The sequence below is a fragment of the Hyperolius riggenbachi genome, chromosome 7 (genome assembly GCF_040937935.1).
Source record: "Hyperolius riggenbachi isolate aHypRig1 chromosome 7, aHypRig1.pri, whole genome shotgun sequence".
In the NCBI taxonomy this organism is placed as follows: Eukaryota; Metazoa; Chordata; class Amphibia; order Anura; family Hyperoliidae; genus Hyperolius; species Hyperolius riggenbachi.
Window position 1 is genome coordinate 141,988,801 of NC_090652.1, and position 15,540 is coordinate 142,004,340.

General features: G+C 48.7%; 1 protein-coding gene and 1 long non-coding RNA gene across 6 annotated transcripts in view; one reads left to right on the forward strand and one right to left on the reverse strand.

The window, feature by feature from the left end:
- SNX29 (sorting nexin 29) overlaps positions 1–15,540 on the forward strand; it is an 875,170-nt gene that overhangs the window by 724,734 nt on the left and 134,896 nt on the right. The window lies entirely within an intron of this gene.
- The window catches only part of LOC137524627 (uncharacterized), an 84,426-nt gene continuing 75,642 nt past the window's right edge, over positions 6,757–15,540 (reverse strand). Inside the window, exon 3 of the long non-coding RNA XR_011022744.1 lies at positions 6,757–6,823. This is a non-coding gene — a long non-coding RNA (uncharacterized lncRNA). The remainder of the gene's footprint in view (positions 6,824–15,540) is intronic.

The window sequence follows — 15,540 nt, forward strand, 5'->3', positions numbered from 1 at the left end:
GACCGCTTTCTGTATCCTTCCCCTAAACCATGATGGTGAACAATCTTTGTCTTCAGGTCATTTGAGAGTGGTTTTGAGACCCCCATGTTGCTACTCTTCAGAGAAAATTAAAAGAGGAGGGAAACGTACAATTGACCCCCTTTAAAGGGGCACTACAGCGAAAAACTGTAAAATTTAAAATATGTGCAAACATATACAAATAAGAAGTACATTTTTCCAGAGTAAAATGAGCCATAAATTACTTTTCTCCTATAATGCTGTCACTTACAGTAGGTAGTAGAAATCTGACAGAAGCGACAGGTTTTGGACTAGTACATCTCTTCATAGGGAATTCTCAGCAAGGCTTTTATTCTTTATAAAGATATTTCCAAAAAACGATATAAACAACAATGCTGGCCAGCATTGCTACTCGCTACACAGTTTTTTGGCAGTTGGACAGAGCAACTGCCATTCACTAAGTGCTTTTGAAAATAAATATATCCCTGAGAATCCCCTATAAAGAGATGGACTAGTCCAAAACCTGTCACTTCTGTCAGATTTCTACTACCTACTGTAAGTGACAGCAACATAGGAGAAAAGTAATTTATGGCTCATTTTACTCTGGAAAAAATGTACTTCTTATTTGTATATATTTGCACATATTTTAAATTGTACAGTTTTTCGCTGTAGTGCCCCTTTAATACTCTTTCTCATCAGAATCAGAATCAGAATCAGAATCAATTTATTTCGCCAAGTGCAGCAGTTGCCGCACCCGGAATTATTTGTGGTACACATTGGCATAGAACATAGTGCAAGAACAACAACAACAACATCAGAACATAACTAGCAAGTAGCAATACAGAAATGCATTGAAGAACAAGGAACATAGTAGTACAAGTACATGTGCAAAATGAACATACGTAGAGCGTAGCAGCTGGTCCTGCAATTTGGTTAATTAGTCCTAGGTGCAAGTACAATGAAATGAAGAATGAAGAATTACCCCAGGTTGAGTTCCTACAGGCTATTTAGGTCTGGATGACAGACCTGCTATTTAGCTTTGCTGTGTGCATGGCTCGAGTTCAGAAGGCACACTGCTTGGGGGAAAAGGGAGTTTCTATGTCTGGAGGTTTTGGTGGAAATGGCTCTATAGCGGTGGTCGGAGCGCATGCGGTTGAAAAAGCGACCGCCGGGGTGGAGGGAGTCTTGCGTGATCCTATTTGCCCTCGTTCTCAGCCTGGAAGCATGAAGGAGGTCCAGTGGTGGCAAGGGTGTACCGATAATCCTTTCTGCGGCCTTGATTACTCTAAGTAGTCTGTACTTGTCACTTGTGGTGGCGCCGCTATACCAGACGATGATGGAGGAGCACAGGATAGACTCGATGGTGGCAGTGTAGAAGCTTGACATCAGCTCCTGCGGCATGCCAAACTTCCTTAGCTGTCTTAGGAAGAACAGCCGTTGCTGAGCCTTCTTTTGGCATTTAGTGGTGTTTTCCCTCCATCTCAAGTCATTGGTGATGGTAGAGCCCAAGAACCGAACGCTTGATACTCTGGTGACCTCTGTGCCTGCGATGAAGATCGGGTTAAGTGGGGGAGGGCGCTTCCTGAAATCCACAACCAGCTCGACAGTCTTTGCAGCATTAAGGACGAGCATGTTATCCTTGCACCAGTTGCAGATGCGCTCGATCTCCCTGTGGTAGGAGCGTTCATCCTCACCGCTGATGAGTCCCAGTATGGTGGTGTCATCCGCAAATTTGATGACCTTTACACAGTCGGCAGTTGAGGTGCATCCGTTCGTATATAGGGAAAAAAGGATCGGGGACAGTACGCAGCCTTGGAGGGCGCCAGTGTTTGTGGTCCTCACTCGGGAGAGGCAGCTGCCGAGTTTGACTCGTTGCGTCCTATTTGTGAGAAAGTCTTTGATCCAATCGCAGAGAGTACAATCAAGCCCGAGTTGTGCTAAGTTGGTATGCAGGATGACCGGACTGATTGTATTAAAGGCAGAGCTGAAGTCTAAGAAGAGGATCCTAGTGTAGGTGTTGGGTCTGTCCAGATGTTCCATGATGAATTCCAGGCTGATGTTGATGGCATCCTCTGTGGACCTGTTTGCTCTGTAAGCAAATTGAAGTGGATCTAGGAGAGCATCGGTGGAGGCTTTCAGATGTCTGAGGACCAGTTTTTCAAAGATCTTCATGACAGTTGGGGTCAGGGCAACGGGTCTGTAGTTGTTGAGGTCCGTGTACCCTGTTTTTTTTTTGGTACAGGGATGATGGTGGACCTTTTGAGGCAGGAGGGTACTTTACCCCTTGCCAGGGAGTTCTGAAAAATGGCAGTCAGTACAGGGGCTAGCTGGCTAGCGCATGTTCTCAGGCACATGGATGACACGCCGTCTGGGCCAGAGGCTTTCCTTGGATTCAGTTTCCGGAGGTGCCTGAGAACGTCGGTCGCTTGGACTTCTAACGGTACTGGAAGGGCCCTGTCCTCGCTAGGGGAAGTGGATGAGGGGGGTGCCCTGGGGGTGGCTCCATGGTCACCAATGGTGGAGGGTTGGTTTTCGAACCTACAGTAGAATTCGTTTAGTTTTTCAGCTAGTGCAAGGCTCGGGGGAGCGTGTTGAGGAGGAGGTTTGAAGTTCGTGGCAGCCCTGAGGCCTTGCCAGACCTCCCGTGCGTTGTTGGATCGAAGGCTGAGGCCTAACTTACTGGAGTAGTCCTTCTTTGCAGCACTAAGTTCACGCTTAAGGGTGTACCTGGCTGCCTTGAACTCCTCCGGTGTGCCAGACTTGTGCGCTACTTCCTTGATTTTCCGGAGCCGGCGTAGCTTGCCATTAAACCAAGGCTTGTTGTTAGGGTAGACCCTAAATGTCTTTGTGGGGATGCACAACTCCTCGCAGAAGCTGATGTAGGAGAGGACGTTCTCCGTCCATTCCTCCAGGCAGGGTGCTTGAAGGACCTCCCAGTCGGTGCAATCAAAGCAGGCCTGTAGCTGTAGTTTAGCTTCCTCTGTCCACTTTCTTACGGTCTTGAAGACTGGCTTGGAAGACTCAAGGTGTCTCCTATAGGTGGGTATGAGGTGGATTAGACAGTGGTCAGAGTTGCCTAGGGGTGCCCGACGAGTGGGTTTGTATGCGTCTTTGAGGACCGTGAAGCAATGGTCCAGGGTGTTTTGATCCCTGGTGGGGCAAGTGATGTGCTGTTTGTAGCGAGGCATCTCCGTGCGGAGGTTCGCGCTGTTGAAGTCCCCACAGATGATGAAGAGGGAGTCTGGGAGGGATGTCTCCCACCGTGAGATGGTGTCGCTGAGCATGCGCAGCGCGATCTTGGTGTTTGCGCTATAGGGGATATAAACACCCACAAGGATGTAGGAGGAGAACTCTCTTGGAGAGTACTGCGGTCTGCAGTTGATGGCTAGGAGCTCAATGTCTGAGGAACAGCGGTAGTCTATGATGGATGTGTTTGTGCACCAAGAGGCCTTAATGTAGAAGCAGATGCCACCTCCCCTGTGTTTACCGGAGAGTGCGCTGTCTCGATCTGCTCTGAAGAAGTTGAAACCTGGTAGTTGAAGGGAGTTGTCCGGGATGGTGTCATTCAGCCACGTTTCAGTAAAGCAAAGGACTGGGGTATTTTCGCCCATAGATCGGTTGCTGCCAAGTAGTACGAGCAGCTCATCAAGCTTGTTCGGGAGGGAGCAGACATTAGAAAGGAGAATGGCTGGGATGGGTGACCGCAGGCCTTTCTTTTTAAGCCTCACTTGTACTCCTGCCCTCTTTCCCCTGGGGCGGAGGTACATGCTGGCCCGCCTGTCCCTCCTGGTGAGTAGCTTGATGTGATCCCAGGTTATGTTCCACAGGGGTGCATGGGTCGCTGGGCTGCAGGCCTCCCATTGCAGAAGTTCCTCTCTGCTGTACATGGTGATGCATGTGGCACTTGGGGGGTGCAGCTGATTCGGAGCCATGGAGCCACGGTGGCGGGAGAGCGGTGAGGGTGCAGTTTGCGGTGGGCCCCCTTTGGGGCAGTGGGTAACCCCAGCGCCTTCTTCCCTGAAAGCAGGAAGTAGTCGCACTGCAGATTTATTTCAGGACACACTGCAGATTTATTCCAGGTTTCGGCTTTAGAACAGGTCTTTTCCTTTAAGGATTATTAAGCTATTTCTTATTTTTTCAGGGCTGCGGCCGGCTATGATCAGTAAGGGGTACCCAGTGGGTGGGAGGGCAGCAGCAGGGCCCAATAGGTGGAAGGGCTTGCAGCAGGACTCAATAGGTGGAAGGGCAATAAGGGGTACCTCGTGGGTGGAGGGGCAGCAGCAGGACCGGGGGCACAGAGTGCGGATTGTGGAGTGAGGGTGGCCTCCCTCACAGGAAAGGGGGACACAGGGAATGGAGCCCTGAAAGCAGAGCCCCGTGGTTAGGGTAGCAGCAGGGATCAGGGGTGCTTACCAGAGCAGCTTGGATGCAGAGATGAGTCCGAGGCAGGAGCCAGCCCAGAGCGGTGGAGAGGCTGGCTGGCTGGAGGAGACAGGGTTGGCAGCACCGAGCGTGGAGAGGCTGGGTCAGCATCCAGAATAACGGGTGCAGGCAGCTTTGTCGTGGAGGCAAGTCCGGCTGGATGCGGAAGCGTTGGAGTTAGCAGAGCAGAGGTGGCCACGTGGGTGGCCTAGTTGCGGCAGAGGGACAGATTGTGTCAGGAGCTGCAGGGATGGCCGCGCAGAGTTGCTCCGGAGGCTGCAGGGATGGCCGCGCAGAGTTGCTCCGGAGGCTGTCCGCATTCGCTGGGTCCGGGTCCGGTGGAGCGGGACATCAGAGGGTCCGGTGGAGCGGGACAACAGAGGTGGAGAGCCAGGGGCCGCGTGAGTGGCCTAGTCCGGAGGAGCGGGGCCGAGAGCCAGGGGCCACGTGGGTGGCCAAGTGCAGAGGAGCGGCGGCGGAGACCGATGTTGGCGGGAGCCGCGGGGATGGCCAGGCAGGGATCCGGAGCGGAACTGTCAGAGCGGGCCGTGGCTGCGGGGACCCTCTGCGAGGCCTGGAAGCCTGTGGGTGGCCTATGGTCTGGAGGTCATGATTGGATGACCTGTGTATGTAGGTCAGGGGTCACTGAGCTTACCAAGCCAGTTTGAATTCCAATAATTAGTTCTAAAGGTTTTGGAATCAATAAAATGACAACACTGCCCAAATTTGTGCACCTGCCTAATTTTATTTAAACAAATATTGAGCACTTTCTGTAAATCCAATAAACTTAATTTCACTTCTCAAATATCACTGTGTGTGTCTCCTATATGATATATGGAATTGACATTTTTTTTATCATATCAACCAACGATTTATACAGGAAAATCGATTAATAAGGTTGCCCAAACTTTTGCATCCCACTGTACAATCTAGAGGGTAGTAGGCTGGAGACATTAGGCAAGGAGACTCGCTGGTTAGTTGATGAGGCAGTAAACCTCCAATGCTACCTATAGCATACTATAGGCTTGTCTAAATAAGTGTGTTTTGAGAGAACGTTCGAAGGTTTCCAGGCTTGGAGCATCACGGCCTGGCTGTGGGAGAGCATTCCAAAGGAGAGGTGATGCTCTTAAGAAGTCCTGGATGCGGAAGTGAGAGGAGATGATAAGCTAGAGGACAAGAGAGTCTCCTGGGAGGAGCGAAGGTTCCGAGTGGGAAGGCATCTGGAGATTAGGGAGGAAATGTAAGGAGATGACAACTTAATATTTAAAGTCTTCCCTTTTAAAGGGAAGGTCCAAGCAAAATAAAAAAATGAGTTTCACTTACCTGGGGCTTCTACCAGCCGCATGCAGCTATCCTGTGCCCTCGTAGTCACTCACTGCTGCTCCGGTCCCCCGCTGGCAGCTTTCCGACCTCGGAGGTCGGCGGGCCGCATTGCGTACGTTTTTACGCATTCCCGCTAGTGCAAGAACATTAACACATACATTTTTACGCGTTACTGGTTCTGTGCGTAAATTTTTACGCATTGAACCAGTAATGCGTAAAAATGTATGTGTTAATGTTCCTGCACTAGTGGGAATGCGTAAAAACGTACGCAATGCGGCCTGCCGACCTCCGAGGTCGGAAAGCTGCCAGCAGGGGACCGGAGCAGCAGTGAGTGACTACGAGGGCACAGGATGGCTGCATGGGGCTGGTAGAAGCCCCAGGTAAGTGAAACTCATTTTTTAATTTTGCTTGGACCTTCCCTTTAAAATGATCTTAGGGCCTGTATTACACCCAAAGTGATTTCTTTTCTGATCAAAAACGCTTTTTAGGGCTATTTCATATCAAGAGCACGTTTCAGGAATTTTCCAATTGCTAGCATTTTGAAAATCTCTTGGATAATGTATTTCTATGGGTCATTTTCCACTGGAATGATTCGTTTTTTGTAAAATCTCACCATGTAGCATTTCTGTAGTGATTGCGATTCTGAAGAACAGTGATGGTGAACCTTTTAGAGGTTGAGTGCCCAAACTGCAACCTAAAATCCACTTATTTATCAGAGTGCCACACGGCTATTTCTACTGAATCCTGCGGTTTTAGTTAAAATACAACTCGTACATTAAAGGCCACACTACATTTAAAATTCAGCAATCACCCCCATGTATTAAATGCAGAAATGATCAAATGATTCTCATATCAAAAATGCTGCAATTATTTGCCCAAGAATCTCTCTACTACTCTCTTGGAGAGGCTGGGCACGTCCCTCTCCTCCCGTCAGCACAGCAGACGCCTCCTACCAGTCCTTCCATTATGCAGTAATGATAAGTACTCGCCTTGCTGCTGGCTGCAGTGTGTTTACCAATGCCGCCCTCTGCTAGATGGGGGGGGGGGGTGAGAATTCAGCATAGCCCAGGGTTGGATCTCCCTCCCTAATAGAAAAATTAAAATAAATGGCAATATTCAGACCAAAGTTACTGCCCCTCACTCAGAATACTGTGTTGCGCCCCAACTAGTGTAGGTAGGTAGGAAGGTTAGGCAGCTGGCACTGGGAGCAGGATAGGTAAAGAGATTAGGTAGCTGCTAGCTGCTCTAGAACAGGAGGAAGTGAAGGTAGGAAAAGGTAAGGTAGTTACAGCTGGGTGGGAGGATAGATGGGGAGGTTAAGTAGTTGAGGCTGGGGAGGGGAGGAAGCCTAGGTAGGTAAGGAGGTTAGGTAACTGCGACTGGAAGCAAGGGTAGGTAGAGAGATTATGTAGCTGCTGTAGAACAGAAGGGAGTGTAGGTAGGTAGAAAAGGTAGTTGCAGCTGGGCGGGACGATAGGTGGGGATGTTGAAGCGGACCCAAACCAAACATTTTTTTAATTCAAAATATTTAGTTGCACCACTCTGACACATACACAGAATAAATAAACACTCCTTCAAGCCTATGAGCATTTCAGTGCATGCTTTTCACCCTTCTCTTTTCATAACTAGGGATATACAGGTGGCAGTCTTTAGCAATTCCTCCTTTGCTGGACACCACCTACTCCACCAGTTTGCCGGATTCTGTCCCGGCAATATGAAAGGAAGGGAGGGGTTCCTCCAATAAATGTAAAATATTTTATATTTGCCATCATGCAGCTGAAAAAAGGCTGCTATTTATTATTATAATTTAGAAAATAGATTGTATTTCTGAAATCTTGTATTTTTAATTTGGGTCCACTTTAAGTAGCGTCTGGGGAAAAAAGGAGTAAGTAAGGAGGGAACTTGGGTAGATGGATCAGGCAGGGGCGTTGCTTGGATCCTGGGAGATCCGGGGCACCAAGGAAGAATGTCCAGAGCGCCGTGGCAAAAAGTAGGCGTGGTCATGGGTGGCCTCACCAACAGCGTTCTGTAATGTAGCCTAAGGCCTACAGGTGGCCATACATCTAGCGATTATGGGCAGATTCGACAAATCTGTCTCTGATCAAATCTGATTAGAGAGAGATCTGTCGGCTGCCCGTACACCACATGCCGATTCCCAATCAATGTCAGCATGAAATCTCTCAGGAATCGGCCGAGTCTGCCTCCATTCTCTAGTCCAGAGTTCCCCAACCCTGTTCTCAAGGCCCACCAACAGTATGGGCCCGTTTCCACAATACCTAGACGAATCTGCATAGAAAGAGAAAAAAAAAATCCTGCGGATTTGCACGTGTATGGTTTTTCATGTGATTTTGGGATTTTACTATCGCTATTCATTACTATTGACTTCCGCATGCGTATATGCATTTGCAAAAATGCATACGCATTTACACAAAACCATTTAAATGGCACGGAAAATTCTGACAGAGGCGGACAGGTTTTTTTTTTGCCTGCGGGGGTAAGCAAATTTTGCCTGTAATGGTAACAGCCCCATTGACTTGTATATGTCATCCGAACCTGCATGTAGAAAATGCATGCAGATTTGCGTTAGTGGAAATGGGCCCTACATGTTTTGCAGGAAACCACAAACATTCTTGGGTGAGGTAATTAGTGTCTCAGCAGAGCTCATTAACTACCTCTGTGGATTTCCACAAAACATGCACTGTTGGTGGGCCCTGAGGACAGGGTTGGGGAACACTGCTCTAGTGTTAAATGTGCATGTATGTGTATGTTTATACATTACCTGCCCTGTGTCACAGTGCCCGTCCCATCTTCTGAATCTGCCATTAGCCCCATACAAGCCGCCGGCAGACAGCACACTCCGGCGGTGTGTATGGGGCTAATGGAAGAGAGGCGGATTCGGAAGACAGACGGGCACTGTGACACAGGACAGGTAATGTAGAAATGCACACATACATGTACATTTATACACTGTGGGAACAGCGCCGGGGGTTACGTCACGTTTGTTGCTTGTCCCGATATCATTCACCATTACTGCCACGCACCCGATCCAGAAAGTCGGCCCTACATCTTGCAACATGTCCGACCGATATATGCAACCAACCTTTAATCGGGCATGCATTTGACAGCAAAGATTTTCATCTGATTCAATAATTACTGAATCGGATGGTCGGTCGGCTGCCAAGTTGCTGATGTATGGCCACCTTAAAGGAAACCAGAGATGATTGATACTGTTTTATACATATCTGGGGCTTCCTTGAGCCCCATGCGCACAGATCGCTCCCACGCCGCCGTCCTCCGCTGCCCGCAGCTCCGGTATCGGGTCATGTTAGTTCAGCCAGTCACAGACAGTCTGGGCAAGAGGAAGTGCGCTCTTTACGTATCTCTCCAGCGGCCGCCGGAGAGATACGTAGAGGGCACACTTCTCTTGCGCAGACTGGCAGAACTAACGGGACCCGATCCCGGAGCAGCAGGCAGAAGAGAACGGCTTTGTGGGGGCGATCTGTGCACTTGGGATTGGGAGGAAGCCCCAGGTATGTATAAAACAGTAAGTATCAATCATCTCTGGTACACTTTAGCTAGGACACGCAGTGAAAGGGTTAATAAAAGAAAATGTAGGCTGGCGTGAGCAGAGCAGTTTAAAGAGCAGAGGGCAGGTCAGTAAGCGAGACTGAATAGTGAAAGGAAGGTGGTTGGGGGGGGGGAGAGGCTTACACAGAGTATGCCTGACGTCTGTGCAGATTGTTCCTGCTCCCTGAGCTACAGATAGGAGTCAAGGAGTAATAAAAGATTATCCCTTGCCCGCCAATCATCACAGTTATGTGGACACAGGGTTGTCAGGTCAGTGGGGGAGGTCAGGGGACTCATGTACTATGTACTATCATTGCGTACATCAGCACAGTTTGACACAGGCTGTGCCCTGTGTATGCAGAGAGCGGGGCGGCTGGGACTGGAGACATAAATCACTTGCCTTTTCCTTCACATGTCTCACCAGCCCATAGCTTTCATCACTTTCATTCAGATACAGATGCTTGTAGCTGGCCAGGATCACATGGGGCCAGGCAGCCAGTGAGAGAGCAGAGTGTGCCTCACTGCTCTCTCACTGGCTGCCTGGCCCCATGTGATACCCCGTCAGGCTACGAGTATCTTTATCTCCGCCCCCAGACATAGCACAGCGAAGATAGAGGAGACGCAGCCATAGTTCGGGGCACTGCCGGTGGGCACACCGGGACCCCAGATTCCAGGCACTTTTGCCGAGCTTCGGGGCACTAGCGCCGAACATAAGCCCCTAGCGACCCCACCGGGATTAGGTATCTGCTGCAGGACAGTAAGGAGTGTAATGAAGTAAGGTAGCTGTCGTTGGGTGGTAAGTAGGTAGCTGCAGCAGCAACACAGAAGGGAGAATAGGTAGCTGTTACTGAGCGGACTGCATGGAAAGGTAGGTAGTTAGATTTGGGTGGGAGGAACTGCAGTTAGGTGGGCTGTAGGGACGGTAGCTAGCTATGGCTGGGCAGGCACATGTAGGGTAAGTAGGTGCAGTGGGCAGGACGTAGGGTAGGGAATGAAGGTGCATGCTGCTGGGTGGGCGGGCGAATGGTAGGTAGGTACGGAGGGTAGGTACATGCTCTTGCTGGGCAGGCATAGGAAGGGTATGTAGGTGCATGCTGCTGCTGGCTGGACAGGAGGGTAAGTACTGCTAGCCAGGAAGAGAGGGGGGCTTGTGAGAGAGGGAGTTTAGTGAGAGACAGTGGAGGTAATGAGAGAGAGGAACGTAGTGAGAGGAAAATAGTGATAAGAGTCAAGAAGGGACAGAGAGAGAGAAAAAAAAAGAGAGTGAAGCATGCAGCCAGACCTTTTTTTTCAGCTACAGACTTAAATAAAACAGTGAACAGTGAATCACTCACTTCACATCAAAAAGCTTTTGAGGTGGAGAGACTTTTTCCTAGTAAACGTTCCCCGGAGCCTGGACATCATAAAAATCATGAAGGGAGATACACAATCCTCTCCGCAGCAGCGTGAGTGTAGGGATCGGGGCGACTGGACCAGTAAAAGAAGTCAGTCCAGGCAGAGCACCTCTGCTTCTGTTCCCTGCCGGCCGGAACTACGAGTTAATTGTCGGGGAGATGAATGCGCAGTGAGGAGACAGTTGAAAATAGTCCTCTTTCACCTGCCTGCCTCTCTGCACTGTAAATGATTCAAGGTTTTTGGAGAGGAGGCGAAGTAAGGGTAAATTATTTTATTTAATAAAGAAAAAAAACCAATCAAATATTTAATACAGCAGTGGTCGCAGGCAGCAGCGTGTGTGCCCACAGATGGCTTGTAGTGTCACCTAGGGCACATGTGCCTTAGGTTCGCCACCACTGATATAGAGCACATATTGGACATTGTCATGAACGGTTATGCTATGGTCTCGATTTTTGTACATCTCCTGGAACTGAGTATTTGCAATTACCTTCTATGTCACAGGGAACCTGAACTGAGAGGCATATGGAGGCTGCCATATCAATTTCCTTTCAAACAATTCCAGTTTCCTGGAAGTTCTGCTGATCTTTTTGGCATCAATAGTTTCTTAAACACACACGTGAAACAGTCAGACTTCATTCAGAAACACCTGAATGACATGCTTGTTCAAGGTCTATGGCTAAATCTATTAAAGAGAACCTAAACTGAGAGGGATATGGATGTTTCCTTTTAAACAACACCAGTTGCCTGGTAGTCCTGCTGATCTCTTTGCTGCAACAGTGGCTGAATCACACACCTGAAACAAGCATACAACTATTCCAGTCTGACTCCAGTCAGAGCACCTGATCTGCATGCTTATTCAGGGGCTGTGGCTGAAAGTATTAGAGACACAGGATCAGCAGGAGAGTCAGGCAACTGGTATTATTTTAAAAGGAAAAATACATGTCCTTCTCAGTTTAGGTTTCCTTTAAAGCAGGGGTCTCAAACTCGCGGCCTGCGGGCCATTTGCGGCTCTCGATACAATATTTTGAGGCCCTCGCCTGCTAAAGCTTCCTTCTAGTTCACTTCAGTGCTCCCAAGTAATCCGCCGCATCCCCGCCACTAAACGAGGGCTGCAGAGCCCCCAAATCGCCCGGGGGGCAATCCGCCGGCATTTCCTGAAAGGGGCTGTTATGATCGCTTCTGCAGCGTTTACTGCTGACTGCAGTGGTATTGCAAACCAAGCAGTTCTAATGTCATTACATGCATTTGCTTGCATAGTTTGGTTTGCACTTAAACTAGTTGCTGATTCCATCTGCAGTCGCTCTGAAGTTAATGACAGTTTAATATGCTTTTGTGTAAACAAACATTGTCTGCTGCAATTGAGGGGCAATCCCTTTCCTGCAGGCTGCATATCATTGTCTGCCTTTTCCTGCTATCAGCCTGTGATTAATTACCATTCACTTGTGTGGGAATCTGCAGGTCTGCTCCCATTGGATGACCTCAGTATAAAGAACTGCTTCCTGCAATGCCTCATGGGCTACCATAGTCTCAGATTCTGTCTGTTACTCTGCTCGTGCCCCACCTTGTTCCTAGTCCGTGTGGACTGCGCTGACTCCTGCGAAGGGGTCAGCGAGTCCTCCTAGTTCTGCTCTTGTTTCTAGAAGTTGTTACTTTGCTTGTCTTGTGTCATATATTGGTTCATCGCCAATATATATGCATACTTGCACGTTTATTATTTTTCTTGTATTCGTGTTACGTTGATACATCAGTGTCGCTGATATATACGTACACGAACTGTTTATATCCTGTGTTCAGTTAGTCAGCGTTCCAGCACGCTGAGCTAGTTATCCTGTTCCTGGTCCTGTTGTGGATTGCGTTCATCTCTGCGAAGAGATAGCGAATCCTTCTGAGTCCTGTTCCCTGTATTACTCCAGTCTTAGTCAGAGTTCCTGCTTATGTCATATATCGGTTCATTGCCGATATATACATATGTTAGTCAGACGTTACAAATAGTTTCATTGATAGCTGTAATTGTAATACGCTAGGAAATCATACTTATTGTATATTTATCTGTGTTACGTTTATCTATCTTGATCCTGCTATTTCCTGACTATCCTGTCCTGTCTTTGTGAGGCACGCCATCGCTCCAAACGCATTGGCTACCTCATTCCAGTCTGTCTTGTTGTGGACGCTTGCTGTCACTAAGTAGTGGCTAGTTAAGCAAGCGTTCATTCTGTCTACCTGTCCTGATCTCCTCAGTCCTGGTTTATGCGCTCAGCGCTACTTTGCGCTGAGACGTTATTACGAAAGTGTTGTTTGTGGCTGTTCGGATCTGCACCGGCTCTGTGCACCACAATCTCCTATTGGAGTCAGTCCTCTCCTCCACTAAGTAGGGAGAGAAGAAAAGAACAATCGAGAGCCCCCGATAGTGTAATATTGTAAAACAGTTGACGTCAAATGAAAAAAGTAGAAATATACTCACAAGTGTGGGTTGCCACGTTCAGGCAACCACTTATAGCACAGTCGGGGAGATTAGGCCTGTCCCCGCTCAGGCTAAAAAGTCGCTCTCTGTATAGAAGAAGAAAAGGTGTCCACACCTATCCACCAGGTGGATGATCACGTAATGAAAGAAACAGAGGCGCCAATAGGATAAAAATGATGCCAATTAAAACCAAATAAAATGTAGGCGGCACTGGTGGATTCGCCTCCCCTACAAAAACAGTCAACCACTGTATATGGTAAAAGATATAAATTTTTAAACAATTTCAAGCTCCCAAAAATAATTAATCTGCAACGCGTTTCACGGGACACAAGCCCGCTTCATCAGGCAAAACACATAGAAAGCAGGGGCAACCAAGTAGTTGTCAGCACTAGCGTGGCGCCTCTATATCAGTCCCAGGCGGACTGCGCTGCTGCGGCCAAAGGAAGCGGCCATATTGCGGGTGGCAGGAGAGCCCGACCCGGGCCGTGGGGTCGGCAGCCGGCCCGGGGGGCTAATGAGCGGGGGGACCCGGCGGATCGGCACGGAGGGCGCGGACGGCGTCCTCCGTGCCATAAAAGATGAGGCAGGTAATTTACTTTTTTTTAGCATTTTCGCCTCGTAAGTCCTTTAAGGCGCGCTAACCAGGGTGCTAAGTAGGTTAGCACCAGTTTTCTCAATCAGATCGTGCACTAAGTCTTGCGCGCGCAAAGTCCTATGCGCGTGCTAAGTCCCATAGGCTTTAGTGGGCACTTCGCGCGGAGCGCTCTGTGCAGTGCGCGCACAAAACTTTGCGCGCGGTACTTTGCACACGATCACTACTTCTCGCATTTCAACTGAGTTTAGACGTGCTAAGGGCAGGGCCGGGCCGAGGCAGAGGCTGGAGAGGCTCCAGCCTCAGGGCGCAGTGTAGGAGGGGGCGCACAATTCATTCAGCTGTTATTCCCAATTGTGTTTGAAGCAGAAAGAAATAAGAAAAGGGGATATATGACAGTGACTGCAAGCCAGATAACTAGAGATTAAGGTGTTGAGGAGGTTGGGGGCCTTGGGGCACCTATTAGTCTACTAGAAATCAGTGTGTGACGGCTGGGGTGGGAGGGATGGGGGGGGGCGCACTTTGGTGTCTCGGCCTTGGGTGCTGAAGGACCTTGTCCCGCCTCTGGCTAAGGGCCAGTGCTAAAGTTAGCACCGTTTTGTAAATCAAGCCCCATGTTGGGTAAACTCTGAATTATTTACATTTCATCTACCATTTCTTCTACTCACCTTTAAAATTCTGATATTGTACGTTCATCCCTGACCTTTATACGAGTTGCATAGAGGAGAATAGTCACTTTGGGTGACTGCGCAGTGGGACAGGAGATAGGGCCTTAGAAACCTGGAGAGCCATCCTTGTGATCTTCTATTTACCCTCAACTACTAGCGTGTTATTAAATCTCTTTAATCCAAAATATTCACAGGAGTTTGCACCCTAATGCTATAACATTTTGTAAATAAGTTAAAAAAATTTTTTTTAAAAAGTAGTGTTTTTATTGGAAACTTAACTAAACTGACACATCACACACGTCACTAGGGTACGTATCAGCATGAGGTCTGGGTGCTTCAGAGGGTTGTCTTCATTGTTTTGTCTCACTGGTCTTTTAAACTGTATTAAAATTTACAGCCATTTTTTTTCACTGGCCATCTCTATTCTATCCTGTAGATTAAAAAATAATAATAAAAAAAATATATTTCAAAATTTCACTCCATGGCATCTTCTAGAGCAGGGGTGCCCACACTTTTTTGGCTCTCAAGCTACATCAAAATTTGCCGAGGTTAGGAGATCTACCAACGTCTCAAATGCTAAGCTTACCCCCCCCCCCCCCCCCACACACCTAATTAGGTATAGGTGACTTCAGTACAGGTTAGCTAGGTATATGTGCCTTCATTATAGGTTCACTTACCTAGTTATCACTTACCTCCCTCCAGCTCCAGAGGTGGTGTCTGCGGCTTGTCCTGGTCTCCACCCCCTCAGCTGCGGCTGCCTTGAGGGCAGATGTGCAATCCGGAGGGAGCGCTCTGGCGGGCAAAGGGGCGGTAGGCAGCGTGCGTGGATGTGTTGTGCTTGGCGTCGTTTCCCTATTTGCCAGAGGCTGGCAGCAAAATTTGATGGCACAAGGCCAATCGGCCATGTTCTACAGCTGCTGGCCGCAAAATTTAATGAAGCCGCAGTCTACCGAGCAGGCGGTCACGATCTACCGGTAGATCATGATCGACCTAATGGGCAGCCCTGTTCTAGAGGGCTGTTGTATCCTCACAGTGCCCTAGCTTCCTAGTGTCTTCTGGGAGGGGGATCATCAACCCTTCTCTTGTTTTACTTGAGAGATGGAGTATGTCTTCAT